Below are 26,337 nucleotides of genomic sequence, written 5' to 3' on the forward strand. Positions count from 1 at the left end.
AAGGGATACGGAGAGAGAGAAGGTAGATGTAGAGAGAAGGGAGATGGAGAAAGAAGGAAGATGGAGAAGGGAGAGAGAGAGAAGGGAGAGAGAGAGAGTGATGAGGGAGTGACAAGGAAAAGGGATTGAGAAGGGAGAGGGAGAGAGAAGGTAGAGGGAGAGAGGAGAGAGAGAAGGGAGAGAGAGAAGGGAGAGGGAGAGGGAGAGAGAAGGAAGAGGGTGAGAGAGAAGGGAAAGGGAGAGAGAGAAGGGAGAGGGAATGACGAGGGAGTTATAAGGGAGAGGGAGAGAGAAGGGAGGGGGAGAGAGAGAATGGAGAGGGAGAGAGAGAGAGAAGGGAGAGGGAGAGAGAGAGAAGGGAGAGGGAGAGGTTGAGAAGGGAGAGAGAGAGAAGGGAAAGGGAGAGAGAAGGAAAAGGGAGGGAAAAGGAAAAGGGAGAGAGAATGGAAAGGGAGAGAGAAGGAAGATGGAGAGAGAAGGAAGATGGAGAGAGAAGGAAGATGGAGAGAGAAGGAAGATGGGGAGAGAAGGAAGAGGGAGAGGGAAGGAAGAGGGAGAGAGAATGGAGAGAGAAGGGAGAGGTAGAAACAAGGGAGAGGGAGCGACAAGGGATAGGGAGAGAGAAGGAAGAGGGAGAGAGAGAAGGGATAGGGAGAGAGAGAAGGGATACGGAGAGAGAGAAGGGATACGGAGAGAGAGAAGGTAGATGTAGAGAGAAGGGAGATGGAGAAAGAAGGAAGATGGAGAAGGGAGAGAGAGAGAAGGGAGAGAGAGAGAGTGATGAGGGAGTGACAAGGAAAAGGGATTGAGAAGGGAGAGGGAGAGAGAAGGTAGAGGGAGAGAGGAGAGAGAGAAGGGAGAGAGAGAAGGGAGAGGGAGAGGGAGAGAGAAGGAAGAGGGTGAGAGAGAAGGGAAAGGGAGAGAGAGAAGGGAGAGGGAATGACGAGGGAGTTATAAGGGAGAGGGAGAGAGAAGGGAGGGGGAGAGAGAGAATGGAGAGGGAGAGAGAGAGAGAGAAGGGAGAGGGAGAGAGAGAGAAGGGAGAGGGAGAGGTTGAGAAGGGAGAGAGAGAGAAGGGAAAGGGAGAGAGAGAGAAGGGAGGTCAGGTGTTCAGGATATCCAAGCTTCAACACAGATGCTTTAATCAGTCCCTGCTTCAGCACAGGTGGCTCAATCAGGGTCTCTGTCTTCAAACAAGCCTCTGTTTGAGCCACTTGTGCTGAAGCTGTAAAATTGTGCTGAAGCTGTAAAATCCTGAAATTCAGACCAGTTTGGGGGATTAAGGACTTGAGTTGAGCAGCCATGTGTTCAAATTCTATGATACCTATTATTTACATTTGCATCTAGAGTGCTCTTTAGAAGCGGTTTGTCTCACTTAAGAGTGATTAGAATAGGCCGCAAAATCTTTTGCTGTGTACAGGAAAAAAGAGGCATAACAAACCAAGGCTGCCATCTCTTTATATCACAAGGTTACTCAGCAAACATAACAGAAAAACACAGAGAATACACAGAACAATGCAAAGAGCCACCCACAAACAGAACTGGTTGATGATAAACCAATGAATACCAAATTTCAAACCACAGAAACATTAACATTCACAGTATTTACAATCTTTAACAGAACTCTTATGGAGACAATAAAGGGGGTAGGTGCTCTGGGGAATTTCATACACAAGAGCCCCACAAACAGGGCTGGTTGATGATAAACCAATGAATACCATATTTAAAACCACATAAACATTACAAGTTACAGTACTTACAATCTTTATCAGAACTCTTATAGACAATAAATGTGGATATAAACACACACATTACAGTATGTGGGTGTATATGTGTACATTATCTCTAGGGGTAGGTGCTCTGGGCTATTTCACACAAAAGAGCCCCACAAACAGGGCTGGTTGATGATAAACCAATTAATACCATATTTCAAACTGCATAAACATTACAAGTTACAGTACTTACAATCTTTATCAGTACCCTTGTAGACAATAAATGTGGATATATACACACACACACACACACACACACACATTACAGTATGTGGGTGTGTATGTGTACATTATCTCTAGGGGTAGGTGCTATGGACTATTTCATACACAAGAGCCACCCACAACCAGGGCTGGTTGATGATAAACCAATGAATACCATATTTCTAACCGCATAAACATTACAAGTTACAGTACTTACAATCTTTATCAGAACTCTTATAGTCAATAAATGTGGATATGGAGAAGGAAGAGAGAAAGAAAAGGGAGAGAGAAGGGAAAGGGAGAGAGAAGGAAAAGGGAGAGAGAAGGAAAGGGAGAAAAAAGGAAAAGGGAGGGAGAATGAAGAGACAAGGGAGAGGGAGAGACAAGGAAAGGGAGAGAGAAGGGATAGGGAGAGAGAAGGGAGAGGGAGAGAGAATGGAGTGACAAGGGAGAGAGGAGGGAGAGAGAAGGGAGAGAGAAAGAGAGAGAAGGAAAAGGGAGGGGAAAGGAAAAGGGAGAGAGAATGGAAAGGGAGAGAGAAGGAAGAGGGAGAGAGAAGGAAGATGGAGAGAGAAGGAAGATGGAGAGAGAAGGAAGAGGGAGAGAGAAGGAAGAGGGAGAGAGAATGGAGAGACAAGGGAGAGGTAGAAACAAGGGAGAGGGAGTGACAAGGGATAGGGAGAGAGAAGGAAGAGGGAGAGAGAGAAGGGAGAGAGAGAGAGAGAAGGGAGAGAAAGAGAGTGATGAGGGAGTGACAAGGAAAAGGGAGAGAGGAGGGAGAGGGAGAGAGGAGGGAGAGGGAGAGAGGAGAGAGAGAAGGGAGAGAGAGAGAAGGGAGAGGGATAGACAGAGAGAAGGAAGAGGGTGAGAGAGAATGGAGAGACAAGGGAGAGGTAGAAACAAGGGAGAGGGAGTCACAAGGGATAGGGAGAGAGAAGGAAGAGGGAGAGAGAGAAGGGAGAGAGAGAGAGAAGGGAGAGAAAGAGAGTGATGAGGGAGTGACAAGGAAAAGGGAGAGAGGAGGGAGAGGGAGAGAGAAGGGAGAGGGAGAGAGGAGAGAGAGAAGGGAGAGAGAGAGAAGGGAGAGGGATAGACAGAGAGAAGGAAGAGGGTGAGAGAGAAGGGAAAGGGAGAGAGAGAGAAGGGAGAGGGAGAGAGAGAGTAGAGGGAATGATGAGGGAGTTATAAGGGAGAGAGAGAGAGAAGGGAGGGAGAGAGAGAGAAGGGAGAGGGAAAGCAAAGGAAAGGGGAGGGGAAAGGAAAAGGGAGAGAATGGAGAGACAAGGAAAAGGGAGAGAGATTGGAAAGGGAGAGAGAAGGAAGAGGGAGAGAGAAGGAAGAGGGAGAGAGAAGGAAGATGGAGAGAGAAGGAAGATGGGGAGAGAAGGAAGAGGGAGAGGGAAGGAAGAGGGAGAGAGAATGGAGAGACAAGGGAGAGGTAGAAACAAGGGAGAGGGAGCGACAAGGGATAGGGAGAGAGAAGGAAAAGGGAGAGAGAGAAGGGATAGGGAGAGAGAGAAGTGATAGGGAGAGAGAGAAGGGATACGGAGAGAGAGAAGGTAGATGTAGAGAGAAGGGAGATGGAGAAAGAAGGAAGATGGAGAAGGGAGAGAGAGAGAAGGGAGAGAGAGAGAGTGATGAGGGAGTGACAAGGAAAAGGGAGAGAGAAGGGAGAGGGAGAGAGAAGGGAGAGGGAGAGAGGAGAGAGAGAAGGGAGAGAGAGAAGGGAGAGGGAGAGGGAGAGAGAAGGAAGAGGGTGAGAGAGAAGGGAAAGGGAGAGAGAGAAGGGAGAGGGAATGACGAGGGAGTTATAAGGGAGAGGGAGAGAGAAGGGAGGGGGAGAGAGAGAGAAGGGAGAGGGAGAGGTTTCAAACCACAGAAACATTAACATTCACAGTATTTACAATCTTAACAGAACTCTTATGGAGACAATAAAGGGGGTAGGTGCTCTGGGGAATTTCATACACAAGAGCCCCACAAACAGGGCTGGTTGATGATAAACCAATGAATACCATATTTAAAACCACATAAACATTACAAGTTACAGTACTTACAATCTTTATCAGTACCCTTGTAGACAATAAATGTGGATATATACACACACACACACACACACACACACATTACAGTATGTGGGTGTGTATGTGTACATTATCTCTAGGGGTAGGTGCTATGGACTATTTCATACACAAGAGCCACCCACAACCAGGGCTGGTTGATGATAAACCAATGAATACCATATTTCTAACCGCATAAACATTACAAGTTACAGTACTTACAATCTTTATCAGAACTCTTATAGTCAATAAATGTGGATATGGAGAAGGAAGAGAGAAAGAAAAGGGAGAGAGAAGGGAAAGGGAGAGAGAAGGAAAAGGGAGAGAGAAGGAAAGGGAGAAAAAAGGAAAAGGGAGAGAGAAGGAAAGGGAAGAGAGAATGGAGAGACAAGGGAGAGGGAGAGACAAGGAAAGGGAGAGAGAAGGGATAGGGAGAGAGAAGGGAGAGGGAGAGAGAATGGAGTGACAAGGGAGAGAGAAGGGAGAGAGAAAGAGAGAGAAGGAAAAGGGAGGGGAAAGGAGAAGGGAGAGAGAATGGAAAGGGAGAGAGAAGGAAGAGGGAGAGGGAAGGAAGATGGAGAGAGAAGGAAGATGGAGAGAGAAGGAAGAGGGAGAGAGGAGGAAGAGGGAGAGAGAAGGGAGAGACAAGGGAGAGGTAGAAACAAGGGAGAGGGAGTGACAAGGGATAGGGAGAGAGAAGGAAGAGGGAGAGAGAGAAGGGAGAGAGAGAGAGAAGGGAGAGAAAGAGAGTGATGAGGGAGTGACAAGGAAAAGGGAGAGAGGAGGGAGAGGGAGAGAGAAGGGAGAGGGAGAGAGGAGAGAGAGAAGGGAGAGAGAGAGAAGGGAGAGGGATAGACAGAGAGAAGGAAGAGGGTGAGAGAGAAGGAAAAGGGAGAGAGAGAGAAGGGAGAGGGAGAGAGAGAGAAGGGAGAGGGAGAGAGAGAGAGTAGAGGGAATGATGAGGGAGTTATAAGGGAGAGGGAGAGAGAAGGGAGGGAGAGAGAGAGAGAAGGGAGTGGAGAGAGAGAGAAGGGAGAGGGAAAGCAAAGGAAAGGGGAGGGGAAAGGAAAAGGGAGAGAATGGAGAGACAAGGAAAAGGGAGAGAGATTGGAAAGGGAGAGAGAAGGAAGAGGGAGAGAGAAGGAAGAGGGAGAGAGAAGGGATAGGGAGAGAGAAGGAAAAGGGAGAGAGAAGGAAAAGGGAGAGAGAATGGAGAGACAAGGGAGAGGGAGAGACAAGGAAAGGGAGAGAGAAGGGATAGGGAGAGAGAAGGGAGAGGGAGAGAGAAGGGGGTGACAAGGGAGAGAGGAGGGAGAGAGAAGGGAGAGGGAGAGAGAAGTAAAAGGGAGGGGAAAGGAAAAGGGAGGGGAAAGGAAAAGGGAGAGAGAATGGAAAGGGAGAGAGAAGGAAGAGGGAGGGAGAAGGAAGATGGAGAGAGAAGGAAGATGGAGAGAGAAGGAAGAGGGAGAGAGAAGGAAGAGGGAGAGAGAAGGAAGAGGGAGAGAGAATGGAGAGACAAGGGAGAGGTAGCAACAAGGGAGAGGGAGCGACAAGGGATAGGGAGAGAGAAGGAAGAGGGAGAGAGAGAAGGAAGAGGGAGAGAAAGAAGGAAGAGGGAGAGAAAGAAGGAAGAGGGAGAGAGAGAAGGGATAGGGAGACAGAGAAGGTAGATGTAGAGAGAAGGTAGATGTAGAGAGAAGGGAGATGGAGAAGAAGGAAGATGGAGAAGGGAGAGAGAGAGAGAGAGAGAGAGAGAGAGAGAGAGAGAGAGAGAGAGAGAGAGAGAGAGAGAGAGAGAGAGAGAGAGAGAGAAGGGAGAGAGAGTGATGAGGGAGTGACAAGGAAAAGGGAGAGAGAAGGGAGAGGGAGAGAGAAGGGAGAGGGAGAGAGGAGAGAGAAGGGAGAGAGAGAGAAGAGAGAGGGAGAGACAGAGAGAAGGAAGAGGGTGAGAGAGAAAGGAATGGTTGAGAGAGAGAAGGGAGAGGGAGAGGGAATGATGAGGGAGTTATAAGGGAGAGGGAGAGAGAAGGGAGGGGGAGATAGAGAAGGGAGTGGAGAGAGAGAGAAGGGAGAGGGAGAGCGAAGGAAAGGGAAGGGGAAAGGAAAAGGGAGAGAATGGAGAGATAAGGAAAAGGGAGAGAGCATGGAAAGGGAGAGAGACGGAAGAGGGAGAGAGAAGGAAGAGGGAGAGAGAAGGGATAGGGAGAGAGAAGGGAGAGAAAGGCAGAGGGATAGAGAAGGGAGTGAGAAAAGGGAGAGAGAAAGAAAAGGGAGAGAGAAGGGAAAAGGAGAGAGAAGGAAAAGGGAGAGAGAAGGAAAAGGGAGAGAGAAGGAAAAGGGAGAGAGAATGGAGAGACAAGGGAGAGGGAGAGACAAGGAAAGGGAGAGAGAAGGGATAGGGAGAGAGAAGGGAGAGGGAGAGAGGAGGGGGTGACAAGGGAGAGAGGAGGGAGAGAGAAGGGAGAGGGAGAGAGAAGGAAAGGGGAGCGGAAAGGAAAAGAGAGAGAGAATGGAAAGGGAGAGAGAAGGAAGAGGGAGAGAGAAGGAAGAGGGAGAGAGAAGGAAGAGGGAGAGAGAAGGAAGATGGAGAGAGAAGGAAGATGGAGAGAGAAGGAAGATGGAGAGAGAAGGAAGATGGAGAGGGAAGGAAGAGGGAGAGAGAATGGAGAGACAAGGGAGAGGTAGAAACAAGGCAGAGGGAGCGACAAGGGATAGGGAGAGAGAAGGAAGAGGGAGAGAGAAAAGGGATAGGGAGAGAGAGAAGGGATAGGGAGAGAGAGAAGGGATACGGAGAGAGAGAAGGGATACGGAGAGAGAGAAGGTAGATGTAGAGAGAAGGGAGATGGAGAAAGAAGGAAGATGGAGAAGGGAGAGAGAGAGAAGGGAGAGAGAGAGAGAGAGAGAGAGAGAGTGATGAGGGAGTGACAAGGAAAAGGGAGAGAGGAGGGAGAGGGAGAGAGAAGGGAGAGGGAGAGAGGAGAGAGAGAAGGGAGAGAGAGAGAAGGGAGAGGGATAGACAGAGAGAAGGAAGAGGGTGAGAGAGAATGGAGAGACAAGGGAGAGGTAGAAACAAGGGAGAGGGAGTGACAAGGGATAGGGAGAGAGAAGGAAGAGGGAGAGAGAGAAGGGAGAGAGAGAGAGAAGGGAGAGAAAGAGAGTGATGAGGGAGTGACAAGGAAAAGGGAGAGAGGAGGGAGAGGGAGAGAGAAGGGAGAGGGAGAGAGGAGAGAGAGAAGGGAGAGAGAGAGAAGGGAGAGGGATAGACAGAGAGAAGGAAGAGGGTGAGAGAGAAGGGAAAGGGAGAGAGAGAGAAGGGAGAGGGAGAGAGAGAGAGTAGAGGGAATGATGAGGGAGTTATAAGGGAGAGAGAGAGAGAGAGAGAGAGAGAGAGAGAGAGAGAGAGAGAGAGAGAAGGGAGTGGAGAGAGAGAGAAGGGAGAGGGAAAGCAAAGGAAAGGGGAGGGGAAAGGAAAAGGGAGAGAATGGAGAGACAAGGAAAAGGGAGAGAGATTGGAAAGGGAGAGAGAAGGAAGAGGGAGAGAGAAGGAAGAGGGAGAGAGAAGGAAGATTTAGAGAGAAGGAAGATGGAGAGAGAAGGAAGATGGGGAGAGAAGGAAGAGGGAGAGGGAAGGAAGAGGGAGAGAGAATGGAGAGACAAGGGAGAGGTAGAAACAAGGGAGAGGGAGCGACAAGGGATAGGGAGAGAGAAGGAAGAGGGAGAGAGAAAAGGGATAGGGAGAGAGAGAAGGGATAGGGAGAGAGAGAAGGGATACGGAGAGAGAGAAGGGATACGGAGAGAGAGAAGGGATACGGAGAGAGAGAAGGTAGATGTAGAGAGAAGGGAGATGGAGAAAGAAGGAAGATGGAGAAGGGAGAGAGAGAGAAGGGAGAGAGAGAGAGAGAGAGAAGGAGAGAGAGTGATGAGGGAGTGACAAGGAAAAGGGAGAGAGAAGGGAGAGGGAGAGAGAAGGGAGAGGGAGAGAGGAGAGAGAGAAGGGAGAGAGAGAGAAGGGAGAGGGAGAGGGAGAGAGAAGGAAGAGGGTGAGAGAGAAGGGAAAGGGAGAGAGAGAGAAGGGAGAGGGAATGACGAGGGAGTTATAAGGGAGAGGGAGAGAGAAGGGAGGGGGAGAGAGAGAGAATGGAGAGGGAGAGAGAGAGAGAAGGGAGAGGGAGAGAGAGAGAAGGGAGAGGGAGAGGTTGAGAAGGGAGAGAGAGAGAAGGGAAAGGGAGAGAGAGAAGGGAGGTCAGGTGTTCAGGATATCCAAGCTTCAACACAGATGCTTTAATCAGTCCCTGCTTCAGCACAGGTGGCTCAATCAGGGTCTCTGTCTTCAAACAAGCCTCTGTTTGAGCCACTTGTGCTGAAGCTGTAAAATTGTGCTGAAGCTGTAAAATCCTGAAATTCAGACCAGTTTGGGGGATTAAGGACTTGAGTTGAGCAGCCATGTGTTCAAATTCTATGATACCTATTATTTACATTTGCATCTAGAGTGCTCTTTAGAAGCGGTTTGTCTCACTTAAGAGTGATTAGAATAGGCCGCAAAATCTTTTGCTGTGTACAGGAAAAAAGAGGCATAACAAACCAAGGCTGCCATCTCTTTATATCACAAGGTTACTCAGCAAACATAACAGAAAAACACAGAGAATACACAGAACAATGCAAAGAGCCACCCACATACAGAACTGGTTGATGATAAACCAATGAATACCAAATTTCAAACCACAGAAACATTAACATTCACAGTATTTACAATCTTTAACAGAACTCTTATGGAGACAATAAAGGGGGTAGGTGCTCTGGGGAATTTCATACACATGAGCCCCACAAACAGGGCTGGTTGATGATAAACCAATGAATACCATATTTAAAACCACATAAACATTACAAGTTACAGTACTTACAATCTTTATCAGAACTCTTATAGTCAATAAATGTGGATATGGAGAAGGGAGAGAGAAAGAAAAGGGAGAGAGAAGGGAAAGGGAGAGAGAAGGAAAGGGGAGAGAGAAGGAAAGGGAGATAGAAGGAAAAGGGAGAGAGAAGGAAAAGGAAGAGAGAATGGAGAGACAAGGGAGAGGTAGAAACAAGGGAGAGGGAGCGACACGGAAAGGGAGAGAGAAGGGATAGGGAGAGAGAAGGGAGAGGGAGAGAGAATGGAGTGACACGGGAGAGAGGAGGGAGAGAGAAGGGAGAGAGAAGGAGAGAGAAGGAAAAGGGAGGGGAAAGGAAAAGGGAGAGAGAAGGAAGAGGGAGAGAGAAGGAAGAGGGAGAGAGAAGGAAGAGGGAGAGAGAAGGAAGAGGGAGAGAGAAGGAAGAGGGAGAGAGAAGGAAGAGGGAGAGAGAATGGAGAGACAAGGGAGAGGTAGAAACAAGGGAGAGTGAGCGACAAGGGATAGGGAGAGAGAAGGAAGAGGGAGAGAGAGAAGGGAGAGAGAGAGAGAAGGGAGAGAAAGAGAGTGATGAGGGAGTGACAAGGAAAAGGGAGAGAGAAGGGAGAGGGAGAGAGAAGGGAGAAGGAGAGAGGAGAGAGAGAAGGGAGAGAGAGAGAAGGGAGAGGGAGAGACAGACAGAAGGAAGAGGGTGAGAGAGAAGGGAAAGGGAGAGAGAGAGAAGGGAGAGGGAGAGAGAGAGGTAGAGGGAATGATGAGGGAGTTATAAGGGAGAGGGAGAGAGAAGGGAGGGGGAGAGAGAGAGAAGGGAGTGGAGAGAGAGAGAAGGGAGAGGGAGAGCGAAGGAAAGGGGAGGGGAAAGGAAAAGGGAGAGAATGGAGAGACAAGGAAAAGGGAGAGATATTGGAAAGGGAGAGAGAAGGAAGAGGGAGAGAGAAGGAAGAGGGAGAGAGAAGGAAGAGGGAGAGAGAAGGAAGAGGGAGAGAGAAGGGATAGGGAGAGAGAAGGGAGAGAGAAGGCAGAGGGATAGAGAAGGGAGTGAGAAAAGGGAGAGAGAAGGGAGAGAGAAAGGAGAGAGAAAGAAAAGGGAGAGAGAAAGAAAAGGGAGAGAGAAGGAAAGGGAGAGAGAAGGAAAAGGGAGAGAGAACGAAAGGGAGAGAGAATGGAGAGACAAGGGAGAGGGAGAGACAAGGAAAGGGAGAGAGAAGGGATAGGGAGAGAGAAGGGGGTGACAAGGAAGAGAGGAGGGAGAGAGAAGGGAGAGGGAGAGAGAAGGAAAAGGGAGGGGAAAGGAAAAGGGAGAGAGAATGGAAAGGGAGAGAGAAGGAAGAGGGAGAGAGAAGGAAGATGGAGAGAGAAGGAAGAGGGAGAGAGAAGGAAGAGGGAGAGAGAAGGAAGAGGGAGAGAGAAGGAAGAGGGAGAGAGAAGGAAGAGGGAGAGAGAAGGAAGAGGGAGAGAGAAGGAAGAGGGAGAGAGAATGGAGAGACAAGGGAGAGGTAGAAACAAGGGAGAGGGAGCGACAAGGGATAGGGAGAGAGAAGGAAGAGGGAGAGAGAGAAGGGATAGGGAGAGAGAGAAGGGATAGGGAGAGAGAGAAGGGATACGGAGAGAGAGAAGGTAGATGTAGAGAGAAGGGAGATGGAGAAGAAGGAAGATGGAGAAGGGAGAGAGAGAGAGAGAGAGAGAGAGAGAGAGAGAGAAGGGAGAGAGAGAGAGTGATGAGGGAGTGACAAGGAAAAGGGAGAGAGAAGGGAGAGGGAGAGAGAAGGGAGAGGGAGAGAGGAGAGGGAGAGAGGAGAGAGAAGGGCGAGAGAGAGAAGAGAGAGGGAGAGACAGAGAGAAGGAAGAGGGTGAGAGAGAAAGGAATGGTTGAGAGAGAGAAGGGAGAGGGAGAGGGAATGACGAGGGAGTTATAAGGGAGAGGGAGAGAGAAGGGAGGGGGAGAGAGAGAAGGGAGAGGGAGAGAGAGAGAGAAGGGAGAGGGAGAGAGAGAGAAGGGAGAGGGAGAGGTTGAGAATGGAAAGAGAGAGAAGGGAAAGGGAGAGAGAGATGGGAGGTCAGGTGTTCAGGATATCCAAGCTTCAACACAGATGCTTTAATCAGTCCCTGCTTCAGCACAGGTGGCTCAATCAGGGTCTCTGTCTTCAAACAAGCCTCTGTTTGAGCCACTTGTGCTGAAGCTGGAAAATCCTGAAATTCAGACATGTTTCGTGGCTTAAGGACTTGAGTTGAGCAGCCATTTGTTCAAATTCTATTATACTTTTTATTTACATTTGCATCTAGAGTACTCTTTAGAAGCGGTTTGTCTCACTTCAGAGTGGCTAGGATAGGCCGCAAAAGCCATTGAGGTTTACAGGGAAAAAAAGAGGCATAACAAACTAAGGCTGCCATCTCTTTATATCACAAGGTTACTCAGCAAACTTAACAGAAAAAACACAGAGAATACACAGAACTATGCAAAGAGCCACCCACAAACAGGGCTGGTTGATGATAAACCAATGAATACCATATTTCAAACCAAAGAAAAATTAACATGTACAGTATTTAAAGTACGTGAATGTGACCGCAATCACCGTTATGAATAGGTATATAGGATCAAACGACAGGTGCTCAAGGGGTATAGATATAATGTTTATCAGAGTTGATCAAAAAAGATTTGATCAGAAGAGTTCCCCTTATATACAGCACTCTATTGTCATTCGTATGGTAAAGGTAGACAACAATTGGTCTTGCAGTATATTACTGCAGATCTGTCAGGTTGGCCAGAATCACTGCGGATATCAGAAAATAATAAAATTTTATTAATTCTACATAGATAATTAAAAACACATATACATGATTAAAAATCCCTTTTTGTGGCTGATATGTAAATAGGATGAGGATTATTTGAATCTATTGCCATATATCATCATATCATGACTCTCAGAGTAATAACAGCAGGTCTGTAATTGATTTGTATGTGGCTAGCTAGCAAACAAATTGGTCTTGCAGTATATTACTGCAGATCTGTCAGGTTGGCCAGAATCACTGCGGATATCAGAAAATAATAAAATTTTATTAATTCTACATAGATAATTAAAAACACATATACATGATTAAAAATCCCTTTTTGTGGCTGATATGTAAATAGGATGAGGATTATTTGGATCTATTGCCATATATCATCATATCATGACTCTCAGAGTAATAACAGCAGGTCTGTAATTGATTTGTATGTGGCTAGCTAGCAAACAAATTGGTCTTGCAGTATATTACTGCAGATCTGTCAGGTTGGCCAGAATCACTGCGGATATCAGAAAATAATAAAATTTTATTAATTCTACATAGATAATTAAAAACACATATACATTATTAAAAATCCCTTTTTGTGGCTGATATGTAAATAGGATGAGGATTATTTGAATCTATTGCCATATATCATCATATCATGACTCTCAGAGTAATAACAGCAGGTCTGTAATTGATTTGCATGTGGCTAGCTAGCAAACAAATTGGTCTTGCAGTATATTACTGCAGATCTGTCAGGTTGGCCAGAATCACTGCGGATATCAGAAAATAATAACATTTTATTAATTCTACATAGATAATTAAAAACACATATACATGATTAAAAATCCCTTTTTGTGGCTGATATGTAAATAGGATGAGGATTATTTGGATCTCTTGCCATATATCATCATATCATGACTCTCAGAGTAATAACAGCAGGTCTGTAATTGATTTGTATGTGGCTAGCTAGCAAACAAATGTTGGCAAAAATCACAGTTTGAGATCATATCATAACTCACAGAGTAATAACAGCAGGTCTGTAAATGTTTTGTATGTTATTAACTCGCAGATAGATACTTGCAAAATTCACCATTCAAACCACAATCACTGTCTAACATATATACTGGTATTGCTGCTCTGAATAGATAATTTACAGGGCAACTCTTCTGATCAAATCTTTTTTGATCAACTGATAAACATTTACAGTATTTACAATCTTTATCAGAACTCTTATAGAGACAATAAAAAGTGGATATATATACACACACACACACACACACACACACACACACACACACACACACACACACACACACACACACATTACAGTATGTGGGTGTGTATGTGTGTATATTATCTCTAGGGGTAGTTGCTCTGGGCTATTTCATACACAAGAGCCCCACAAACAGGGGTGGTTGAGCCTTTCAGGTACAGACACATCTCAAATAAACACTGATACCTTATGAATATTTCTCTATTAAACAGAAAGTAATCAGCAGCTTTGTGCTTTTTCAGTAACAGACCCTCTTTAATCACAGAAGATTCCCAGAGATAAAAAAATAAAGCAACTTACTGTATTTGAGACACACACCACTCGGTTAAACACTTTGAATTAAAGCCCAGGCCCATCTGACATCACATGATCAGTGACCAATTAGAGAATTTGTAGCAGACAAAAAAACTACAGTGCCCATGAAGCTTTGCTGCAAACTCATCCTGGAGTTCAAGAGTTTACAATGATTGATGTCTTACAACTGGGAGTGAGACAAATTGTAACAAAAACTAAATGTATCTATTCTGCTTATTGTAATGTCAGTGTGTGTGTCTGAGGTCCAGGGATATGTCATTTAATTGTGTGTGTGTGTGTGTGTGTGTGTGTATGTGTGTGTGTCATCTTAAATCAATCTATTCTTAACAAATAAAAATATTTTACATGTACTAATTCTCTAATTTCTTTTAATTCACTATGAATTGACTGAATTATTTTAGTATTTTTCTCTCCGCTCTTAATTATTGCTTAATTATATATTTTTTCATGTTTGTGGTTCTGAATCCACACATTAGGAAGTATAGACAGTTGCTTTCTTTCTTTCTTGCTTTCTTGCTCTCTTGCACTCTTGCACTCTTGCACTCTTGCACTCTTGCACTCTTGCACTCTTGCACTCTTGCACTCTTGCACTCTTGCACTCTTGCACTCTTGTGGAGAGGGAGTGGCTCAGTGAGTAAAAGACACTGAGTGGCACTGAGAGTTTGAAGCCTGGGGCCTGGTTCAATTCCTGGTGTCAGATCCTTGTGACCTTGGGCAAGTCACTTTATCTCCCTGTGCCTCAGGCACCAAAAACATAGATTGTAAGCTCCATGGGGCAGGGACCTATATTATATTATTATAAATTATATTATTATATTATTGAGCATTTCCCATTTTAAATGCAAAATTACTAACTAATATGTTTTTCTCCTTGTGCTATGAAATGCCTTATTTGAATCCAAAACTCATTGTATGAGGATAGACGCCATTGATTTTTCTTTCATTATTGCACATATGAATGTACAGCTGCAGCAGCAGCGGCCTTTATTCGAACACTTCACGCTGTGTATACTTCAGAATACCCATGTAGTGGCACGTGATCTCTTCCAACCTTCCCGCCTTATCACCCACTATCACTGCTTACTGAATAGCAGTAGGCATTAAGTGCTTGATAAGTGGCTTATGAACGCTTACTGCATAGGCGTGTGTGTGTGTCTGTGTCTATCTGAGGTACTGAGATACAGTAGGTCATTTAATTGTGTGTGTGCATGTACAAACTAAAAAAAAGTAACAGTGTTATTATAGCAATTACCAGTGTTACAAATATAGAAGTGCAAATAGCTAAAATGTAAGGAATCTACCGTTTTTTTTAAAAAAGGGGGGGACTATTCCATTGTGCATTTCACTTAATGTGACTTATTACCTTGCAATTAGATTTCTAGATATCTCTTGTATTTTCTAGGGTTACTCTTTGGGAGTACACTGGCGACACACTTTATTCGAGCTTGGCTAGTCCCACGAATTCGGGTATACCCGGGTGTATTGAGGTTTGTGACTGTTTTCTGCCCGAGTGCATTGAGTTATTTTCCAGGCAGGGATTGAAGCATTTTATTCCCGCTGGCTGCAATACTGCACAGTATATATATATATACTGCATTACAATTCATGAATTTATGCCATCTGGCAGACACGCGAAGCATTGCAGCCTATTAAATCCTAATCATTATCATTTAACAGATCAGCCGCCCATCAGCCAGGCATGAACCCAGGCTGGGAAGGCAAATGCAACGGGGCTTGTCAGAGGTGAGGAGCGGCGCATTCCAGGTATCTGCCAGGTACATACCGGGTATTTGCTCTAATAAAGTGTGTCGGTGCAGTATGTGTGAGAGCAAGAGACGGGTTGAGTGAAAGAAATAGAGTGGGAGTCAGGGTGAAAAAATGGAGAGAAGGGAAAGTGAGAGAGAAGGGAATGTGAGATAGAAGGGAAAATGAGAGAGAAGGGAGAGGGAGAGAGAAGGGAGAGGGAGAGAGAGCAGAGGTAAAGAGTGGTGTTTAAAGAGGGGGCAGTTTTAGTCGGGGAAGTAAGGCAAGGGTCATATCGAGAGAGATAAAGGGGGAGTGAGTGATAAAGGGAGAGAGAAAGGGGGAGAGAATGAGCTCTTAAAACAGGACTGCTTTAATGTTTTTAAAGCCTAAGAAATCAGATCAACATACACTGAAAATGAAGGATTTTTTAAAACCGATCGAATTGGCAGAACCAGACTGAAACAGCTTCGTACAAAGCCTTTTTAGATACAGATTGGACATGGGAGAAGGGCTTGCAGCATAGCAAACCATGCCAATTCGCATCTAGAGTGCTCTTTCGAAGTGATTTGTCTCACTTCAGAGTTTCTAGACTAGGCCGCAAAATCCTTTACGGTGTACAGGAAAAAAGAGACATAAAATACCAAGTCTATTTCAAAACAATGAATGCAACTTAAAGACTCAACATATCTGGCTGATGAATGCAAGGGTTAAACCTGGGAATACTATATTTTCAGTGTGACATGACCCTATTAAGATGCATTTCTCAAGGTTTACAAGTTACTGTATGGTTATTTTGCTGTTTAAAGTTTTTCTACCTTTTTTTGTTTAATTTCTTGAAATTACCTATGTACTGGTAGGAAGATAAATGTTTGAACAGGGGTTCTCAACTCCAGTACTCAAGCCTGTCCAACAGGTCAGGTTTTCAGGATATCCCACCTTAAGCACATGTGGTTCCATCAGGGGCTCAGTTTTCAACCAAGCCTCTGATTGAGCCAAGATATATGACACATATTACTAATGCAGGAATAAGTCATCAGAAATAGGCCCCTTGTTCAAAACAATATAACCATTTTCTCCTGGGATGTTGGAAGCATTAATATGCCTGATGACGCCATATGCTGGGCACAATGACCGAGATAGCAGCTGAGAGAAAGAGCAGAGAATGTAATAGTGTTTAAAATTGTTTCCCAATAGCTCAGATATAGCGATCAGTGAAAGAACAGTGTCCCATCAGCAGTGGCTGGACTGGATGTCTTGCTCACAAGTGCTATGTAATGTGGAAAAATGTTGCACACCAAAAATCAAAATAAATCTGAGATACTAATACCAGTGGGAGTCCGAGTGAAAAAATGGAGAGAAGGGAGAGTGAGAGAGAAGGGAGCGAGAAGGGAGTGGGAGAGGGAGAAGAGGTAGAGAGAGGTGATTAAAGATTGATTAGTTTGAGTCAGGGGAAGTGGGGCAAGGGTCATATAGAAGGAGATAAAGGGGGAGTGAGTGATAAAGGGAGAGAGAAAAGTTGAGAGATAAAGGGGGAGAGAATGAGCACTAAAAACAGGACTGCTATAACGTCTTGAAAGCCTAAGAAATCAGATCAACATACATAGACCTGAAAATGGAGGATTTTTTAAACCGATCGAATTGGCAGAACCAGACTGAAACAGCTTCTTATCAGCCGTCTACCACTGAGATGTATATTCTTTCAGTGGTAGAGAATGTATCATACCCTCCATTAGCAGTGTCTGATTACAATGGCTGCAGTGAAAGAAGTTAGGGTTAGGGTATCCTGAAAACCTGGCCTGTTTGCGGCTCTCGAGGACTGGAACTGTGCAGGCCTGGCTTACAGCATAGCAAAGTAGGCCAATTCACATAAAGAGAGCTATTTAGAAGTGGTTTGCCTCACTTCAGAGTTACTAGAATAGGCCACAAAATCCTTTGCGGTGTACAGGAAAAAAGAGGCATAACATACCAAGGCTGCCATCTCTTAATATTACAAGGTTACTAGATGCTCTGCAGAATTTTATAAATGCAGTAATTAATTGAAGCCAACTAAAGTGTCACTAATTTTAAATATCTTGGCATTTGGTTTCACTCCCATTTAAAATTTGAGTTGCATATTGATAATCTGACATCCAAAATCATTGCCAAACTGGGTGTACTTTATAGGAACAAATCCTCCCTAGGCCAAGGTGCATGATGGGTTAACTTTTGTATCTTACAGACATGCTTAAATGTAGTTAGTACTGCATTGCTGTGAACAGGACACATAGTGGAAAGTTACCTTAATTAAGAGAAACTCTCCAGAGTTGTATGGGAGTCTCCTGGGCCCTCCCCTAGGTCATGCTTATAGTGCCAGCAACGCGACTGGCGAAGTGACGGGTGACGTCACCTGCGAAAGTTATAATTTAACTTTCGGGGATGTCGCTGGCGACATGGGCATTGATTGGTTCAGAGGCTGTCACATGTGGCGACAGCCTCTGAAAAATCTGATTTCCCCAGCTCCAAATTTTGAGTCGCCAGCGTTACTCCCGTCGCGTCGCACTTACTATAAGCGCTGCCTAACTGGGATGTATACTGAATGCCTGGATGTGTTCTCTGACACATTTGTACAGCAGAGAAATGTGCCAGACTCTCAACTGTGGCAAAGCTGATAGTATACTCAGGACTGCGTGCAGTAAAAATTGATCACATAATAGCAACTATTGGGAGTCCCCTGGTTGTTGATGACATCATGAGCGCTATCCTGAGTGTCATAGAATGCTGAAATATATCCAAAGCTATGTATCCAATAAATTGAGCAGAAAGAGATAGGGGAAACTGTCCAAGCATTGCTGGAGTCAGAGGTAATATGGACCGCAGCCAGTTTGTTCAACTATCTGGGCTGTGGAAATACCAGATGGGTAGTGTAGGGTGGCTGTGCACTGTAGAACCCTAAACACAGTAGTGCCACTGTTGGTCGCTGTCATCGCTGACGTAGTTACTTTGGTGGAACATATGCTGTGAAGTATGTATATACAATTATACCAAGGTACAAAAATAGGAGAATGAGAAAAGGAACATAGAGTAGTACGTCTTTGGCTAAGAGAAGAAGAAACCACTTGATTGTCTCTCTCTCTCTCTCTCTCTTTTTAGATATATATATATATATATATATATATATTTATATTTATTTATAAATAAATATATATATATAAAAAAAGAGAGAGAGAGAGAGAGAGAGAGAGAGAGAGAGAGAGAGAGATACTGACTGCACTGCACACAGATAGTGAGTATAACATGACCACACAATTATTACCCTATTTATTATTATCCTCTATCTACTCTATAATTCTTGATGCAATTCCTCAGATATACTACATACATTGTATCATTAATATGTCAGTGAGTTGACTGTATTACCCTGTTAATTTAATGTAATCATGTATGGTTATAACTCTGTTCCCAGGTCATTCTTGAAAATGAGAGGTAACTCTCACTGTATTACTTCCTGGTAAACATTTTATAAATACATAATCTAGTTTTTGTTAAACGAGTATAAATGGCTATTGGATTTCAGAGCGCCCTCCTGGATGCTACAAATGTGGGCGCAATGGTGTCTCACCAGTACACATATAGCAAATAGAAACAAAGAAACACAGAGTTTACAGCAGGTACAACCAAGGAATCCTTTCAGATAAAGGGATTCATCAACTGTAATACTCAATAGGTGGTATATCTCCTGACATGCACATGCGGCCTACACTATCTAGGCCATACGAAACGAACAATGTGCAAAAAGTTTTTAGAACATCGGCGCACTAATGTCAAGGGATTCGTAGTCCTTTCAGTAGCTATCAGGAAGGTGATAAACCAAATCAAGGAATTTTCTGATAAGGGGATATCAAGGGCTCAAGAGCACTATAGTCAGAGATGTACAGCGGTTCCTATGTAAATCTGAAGAGTCATTTAAAATGCATGCCCATTAAGTAATAGATATTGCAAGCTTACAAAAACTGTTGAATACAGGGACACCGATATAATCTAATACAATTAAAATTAGAATTTGAGATTGTATTATGCTTAATGAACCATTTATTGAACAAAACAGCCAGCAAATAAACGAGTGCACAGAGATATCTTCATAAGATCCCCTAATATTCTCTAAGTAGGTGGAGCATTATGAACTTTTCCCACTTTTGTTATATGAAGGGGTGATTAGATTTTCTAGGCCCAACGCCTGGAACAGGTTGAAATGTAACTTACACGAATAGCTTTGGGCAAACCTCAATGAATGAAAAGTGTTATGATATTGCCTAGATTGAATAGGATGCCTACCGAGCAGACATTATGTATTAACATTGTTTCCCATTTTGATTTTATCATTTTATTATTGTTAGAACTTTAATAAAAATTATTTTAACTTTAGTTCCTATATGGATTTCACTAGCACTATAAGTGCTATAATGAAAACACTTGGGTGAAAAAAAGAAAAATACTTTTAACCATTAAGTTTTTTTCTCATTATGGCTTTTTAAAAATATATTCATACCCATAATTACTTGCACTTTTATGTTTATTATTATTCATGTATGTTTAATAAATGGGCATCAAAGTGTCAAGGACCAAATAATACCTCTCTTAAAATGTTATTGTTGAGTTTTCCCTAGCTGAGGATGTTTGAGCTCATTCATATGTATTTTTATTCATGTCAATTTTATGCCATTATTTATTTTATTATATTTATTTAAAAAATCTTTTACCCAAGGAGCTGACAGTCAACCCATTTCACATGCTGGGAGGAGGTAAACTTAGGTCATATAGTGTTACACTGGCGACACACTTTATTCGAGCTGGGCTAGTCCCACGAATTCGGGTATACCCGGGTGTATTGAGGTTTGTGACTGTTTTCTGCCCGAGTGCATTGGGTTATTTTCCAGTCAGGGATTGAAGCATTTTATTCCCGCTGGCTGCAATACTGCACAGTATATATATATATACTGCATTACAATTCATGAATTTATGCCATCTGGTAGACACGCGAAGCATTGCAGCCTATTAAATCCTAATCATTATCATTTAACAGATCAGCCGCCCGTCAGCCAGGCATGAACCCAGGCTGGGAAGGCAAACACAACGGGGCTTGTCAGAGGTGAGGAGCGGCGCATTCCAGGTATCTGCCAGGTACATACTGGGTATTTGCTCGAATAAAGTGTGTCGGTGCAGTATACCACTGAATTTATTTGCACCAATCACCATCTATAGACATTGCACTCCCAGTGTATAAATTGGGGGCTGTTCCCCATCTGGGTTATCTCAGATGAAGTCACCTAGTGGCGAAATGCATTACGAGTTAGTGTTGGAGCATTTGCCACCAGCTAGCATGAGCTAGAACCCGTTGCCTTAGCTGCAGCACTCCTAGGCTGTGCAGAGGCACCCTGTATGATCACAGAGCTTTGTCAGCTGTTTGGAGACCAGCTACTGCGGGCCCAGGGAATCCCTTTCCTGATACAGGAAGTAGTCATATGTTTTTAAACGTATTGCGAGGGAGTGGGGGCTTCTATATACACTGGCGACACACTTTATTCGAGCTCGGCTAGTCCCACGAATTCGGGTATACCCGGGTGTATTGAGGTTTGTGACTGTTTTCTGCCCGAGTGCATTGAGTTATTTTCCAGGCAGGGATTGAAGCATTTTATTCCCACTGGCTGCAATACTGCACAGTATATATATATATACTGCATTACAATTCATGAATTTATGCCATCTGGTAGACACGCGAAGCATTGCAGCCTATTAAATCCTAATCATTATCATTTAACAGATCAGCCGCCCATCAGCCAGGCATGAACCCAGGCTGGGAAGGCAAATGCAACGGGGCTTGTTAGAGGTGAGGAGCGGCGCATTCCAGGTATCTGCCAGGTACATACTGGGTATTTGCTCGAATAAAGTGTGTCGGTGCAGTATGTCTTGGGGCTTTTTTTATATGAATTGGAGGGGTTTTATGTGCATTGGGGAGGTGGGTGGTTGTGTGAATTTGGGGGTTGCAGATTTTTTTGTATGTATTTGGGGGTGGGAATTTTTTTGCATTGGGGTGGTTTTTTTTTGGCATATATTTTGTGGGTGGAATTATGTGAGGGAGAGGGAATTGAGTCAGAGTGTTGTAATTGATGGAAGGGTGAGAGGAGAGAGGGAGAGAGAGAGTGAGGAAAAGAGGGAGTAGGGGTAAGAAATACATGTGAGGGGGGGTAGGTTTAGAGGGAGAGTTGGGTAATTGATGGCGGGGGGAGAGTGAGAGGTGAGACAGAGGGAAGAAAAATACATGGGAAAAGGGAGGGAAATAGAGAGGGCCTACAAAGTGTAAAATGGGGGGGTTTGTGAGGTGTGAAATAGGCCTTGCAACACTACCATTTGAGTAAAAGTTGTGCCCTAAAAAAAATGTCATGGTAGGTGTGCTATGGGGTAGGGAGGGGGGCCTGATCCTTGCATTTGTCCTGGGCCCCAAGATTTCTGCTGGCGGCCCTACTGACAAGGGATTCCTCAAATTGGGCCCAGCAGAAGCTACTTCCCAAGCAAGCAATTGCCTTTTTATATTATTTGTTCTGCTTTTTACTATTACCAGTATATATATGTAACATCGCCAAAAGAAGGGTCGTGCGGTCACTGCTGTATTTCATCTCCTGTCTGCACCGCTGATAAGAGGCATAGAGGAATTTGTGAGGGCGGACCCTCGCTCTCGCAGAGGGGAGGGGTTTGATGTCTGTCTGTGTGTGTGTGTGTGTGAGAGGGAGAGAGAGAGTGTGTGTGTAAGAGGGAGAGTGTGTGTGTGTGTGTGTGTGTGTGTGTGTGTGTGTGTGTGTGTGTGTGTGTGTGTGTGTGTGTGTGTGTGTCACCCACCCTGTTTCCCTCTGTCTCACTTTCTGTCGCCCTCTGTCTCACTTTCTGTCACCCTCTGTCTCACTTTCTGTCACCCTCTGTTTCCCCCTGTCACCCTCTGTCTCACCCTGTCACCCTTTGTCTCACCCTGTCACCCTGTGTCACACCATGTCACCCATTTTCTCCCTGTCAACCTCTGTATCTCTCGGTATCACCCTGTCATTCTCTGTCTCACCCTGTCACCCTCTGCCTCACCCTGTCACCCTCTGCCTCACCCTGTCACCCTCTGCCTCACCCTATCTCACACACTCTCTGTGTCTCACACACTCTCTGTGTCTCACACACTCTCTGTGTCACACACACACGCACACTCTCTCTGTGTCACACACACACTCTTAACAAGGACTAATTGTAGTATAATGTAATACAATAAATAAACATGTCAAAAACGAATGTTGTTCTTACTAGGAATTTATTCAATTTTTTTTAAAGCGGGCCTGGGGCGGGGCTAGGTGATGAGTAGATTTTTTTGTTCAGCGAGTAGATTTTTGGGTGATTTGTCAACCACAATATATATATATATATATATATATATATATATATGTAAGGGGGCCACTCCCGGCTTCCCTGATGTTCCTTTGCCCCTTGCCTTACCCCTGTGGCAGTGGGGGAAGGGGATGGCGACTTTTCCCAGTTGGCGCCGCTATCTGTGCCGGCGCCGTCGGGGGCCCTGATGCTCGAGCATGCGCAGATAGCCACAGCGGCCATGTTGTGTTTGGTGCGAGGTTCGCGCAATACGCAGAGGTTGGCAAGGGTAGTGGTGGCCATTACAAGTGTACAGGAGATCTGGTAGGTTGCGCAGGTGCAGTTATGTGTAGCGGTGGCCACTACAGCTTTGCACAGGTGCAGTAGAGACCGCGCACACAGTCCCCATAGGAAAGAGGTTCTGAGTGGACTACATCCCCCAGCAGCCTCTGGTGAATGCCCTATGTTCCCTGTCACCTGCAACCAACCAGCCACTGAGACTTGCAGATTCTCTGCAGCAGGGAATTTGATACATTGTTTTGTGCAGTCAGGAAGCAGACTGGGAAGCACATGAGTGAGTGAGACTTAGGGGACAAAGGGGGAAAGAAGGTGGGCAGAGAGCTGCGAGATTCTGCCCTAGGCCAGAAATCCCCAGGCTAGAGTTGAGGCCCTGACTTCCCACTAGTGAGGGTGGGTGGTCACAGGGACAGGCCCTAGTACAGGAACCTGTCACTTTAGAGAGAGAGAGAAGTGAAGGAAGCAGAGACTGTCGCAGCACCATTACAGAGGTTTAGGATCAGACCTCTTCAAGCACAGCAGCAACCAACCGGGTGGGATCGCCCTGGAAGGTAACCCTGACGTATCTTCACCGTCGGATCCTTTGCGAAGTCTGTTTGCAGGTCCTAGCGCTGGAGCGCTCGGCAGGTAACATCCATAAGTGCACCAACTATAAATCAGTACATAGTGGCTGTGCAGTCACACACACACATACCTTACTTTGGGGGTGAGGTTGTGGTGTGGGGAGTTGGACATGGTGTGGGTACACGGTGAGGGGTTGCATCCTGCGAGACACGTGAGTTACTGTGTCTCCTAGAAGAGAGACACTTAATGTATGACATGCATAGTTATGTTACTGTTAGAAAAGTCACTGTTCTTTTATATGCTGTGTGCGTGATATTATATTATTGTCCTGTGAGGAACAACTCCCGCTCTGCTTGGAGCCATCACAGGTGGAGGCGCTGCACCATATAGTATTGTTCAGGAGGATACACCCCAGGCTCTCATTGGCGGAGGCTCAGGCCTCCTGTGAGCCTCACAGGTAAAGCACCACACTGGGTAATACATATAGCTCCCCTCACATGCACCCTATCTGCGATTGGGTGGGGGAATATGGGTTACATATATATATATATATATATATATATATATATATATATATATATATATATATATATATAGTACCGACACACTTTATTCGAGTGTGGCCGGTACCGCAAGCCGGGAGATTTCCCGGCTTGCTAGTGGCCGCCCCTCGGCGTGCCGCGCGTCATAGACGCGCGGTCACGCGTCTTCGGGAGCGTGCGCCCCCTGCACGCGCGTCCAGGGGCTCCCCGAGGGAGCCCTGGTGTCCCGCGATCGCGGGACAGCGGCAGGGGGTTCCGGGGGACCCGGCGGACCCGGCAGCGGTAGGGAGAGCGCCCCGATCGGAGGGCGCTCTTCCGCTGCTTCGGCGCGCGCCCGTCACTCTCGGGCGCGCGCCAGGCTACTGCTGCGGCCAAGAACGGGCAAATGCTCGAATAAACTTGGCCGCAGCAGTATATATATATATATATATATATATATATATATATATATATATATATATATATATATATATATATATATATACTTATTATTAGGCTATAACTGCAGCACTGATTATTGTGCTACCTAGTTCTTGTTGGTTCTTAATAGATTGCTATGAGGGATATTGTTATATGCACTTATGATATAATACACCTCATTTAGCAATCAGGACGCCACACTCCATATATTTTAGCACCCTCCCCATCAGTTACATATGTTGCTGGTACCATGGTTTTTTACCTCACTACTTCTTATTGGGACTCACACTGGTACTGTCATTTAGCGCATGAATATTTATTTTGTTCTAACAAAATTAACACAGTATAGGAAAATATGCATTTGTCAGAGGGAAAGGCCAATAATCTGGAGTCAGGTCACCCTAATGTATATTAAAAATAAACACAGGCCTGTCTGATACTCCCTGATATTATAAAGTAAAGAGGCCACTCTATAATAAATATTTACACAGGCCTTTTTAAGTCTGTCCCTAATAATCTGTAATCAGGAGGTCATTATAAGTGTTAAACAGTAGTGGTACTGTGATATTAAAGTGACAATCCCATACAAGTTTAATTCAGCCCAAATCCACACAATAATGTTAATAAATGCATTATAAATATCACATGACCATATGTATACTGTCTTAGTTCATGGCTGTGTTATTACATCATTACATGTGTAATTAAATCCGTGACATTCTCAGGCTCCCCCCTTCTGTGACAATCATACAGCCGGGCCGTTACATTGCAACACACTAATCCCGCCCCTAGTGACATCACGTAATCAGTAACCAGTCAGAGAAGCTAGCAGGCAAAGAACTACATTTCCCACAATGCACCTCGTGGAGTGTGGCTAGCAGCTACACCTTCTCTCACTAGTTTGTCTCCTGCGAGCTTCCGTACACAGCGTCTTGTTAGAGTGGGGCGTGGACATGTGTAAACTTCAATGGTGGGAAAATGAGACAGTTTTAGCTGCTAGCTGAGCAGTGGTACAGCGCTCTGTAGAAGGCGCTCTCAGTCGGGTGAGTGATTTTTCAATGTGTGTGTTTATTTTATTTCATTTCTCATTTTACTTTCACTTTTAAGTACTGCTGTGAGCCGATTCCTCCATTGAAGGAGGAGCTATGAGGCCAACCTATCACAGCTACTGTACCATCCTCAGTTGCTTTCAGTATACTGATTAATCCACGGCACAGAATATGCAACTTCAAATACATCTATCAACTGTCTATATGTTAAGCCCCCGGACAAGCATTTGCTTGTTAGTTATACACTAGTTTCATACAAGCACTTCACACAGGGGGCTTCAACTTAGGTAGTACTTGACCGGCCGGTCTGAGTGTTCTCATTTCCATATATTTCTTGCCTCTACACTTTATTTACATACTTTGTACTTATTACTGCAGTGTAGCATTTTTCCCCACACCTTAAGGTTCAGTTTATAACAGCTTTGTAGGTCACCACTGCTCCTCATTTTAACCATTTATGTGTATGTGATTAATAAACCTTTATTGATACAATTTGTGTATGTTAGAGTGCTATTCAGGGGATTCTTTTTTTCTGTGTTAGTTTTCATATATATGTGTGTGTGTGTGTGTGTGTGTGTGTGTGTGTGTGTGTGTGTGTGTGTGTGTGTGTGTGTGTGTGTATATATGTATATATTTATGTATATATATTTGTGTGTGTGTGACCTTGGGCAAGTCACTTCATATCCTCTGTGCCTCAGGCACCAATGTCATAGATTGTAAGCTCTATGGGGCAGGGACTTGTGTCTGCAAAATGTCTCTGTATAGCGCTACGTAAAACTAGCAGCGCTTTAAAAGAACATGCTGTTATTATTATTATATATAAATGTGTATGTATTTATTTATATAGCACTATTAATGTATATAGCGTTTCACAGTAGTAATACATGTGAAAATCCTATAAATAACAAATACAAATATCAGGTCATGGGAATAAGTGATTTGGACATAAAAGTAACATTTCGGAAGTGTGGACAACTAATACATCTTGTAGATTGCCTTTACAGTGTGATGTCATTGATTCAGTAGATTGTGTGCAGACCAGGACTGCAGTACAGTGTCACTCACATGG

This window comes from Ascaphus truei, unplaced genomic scaffold, assembly GCF_040206685.1.
Source record: "Ascaphus truei isolate aAscTru1 unplaced genomic scaffold, aAscTru1.hap1 HAP1_SCAFFOLD_721, whole genome shotgun sequence".
NCBI lineage: Eukaryota > Metazoa > Chordata > Amphibia > Anura > Ascaphidae > Ascaphus > Ascaphus truei.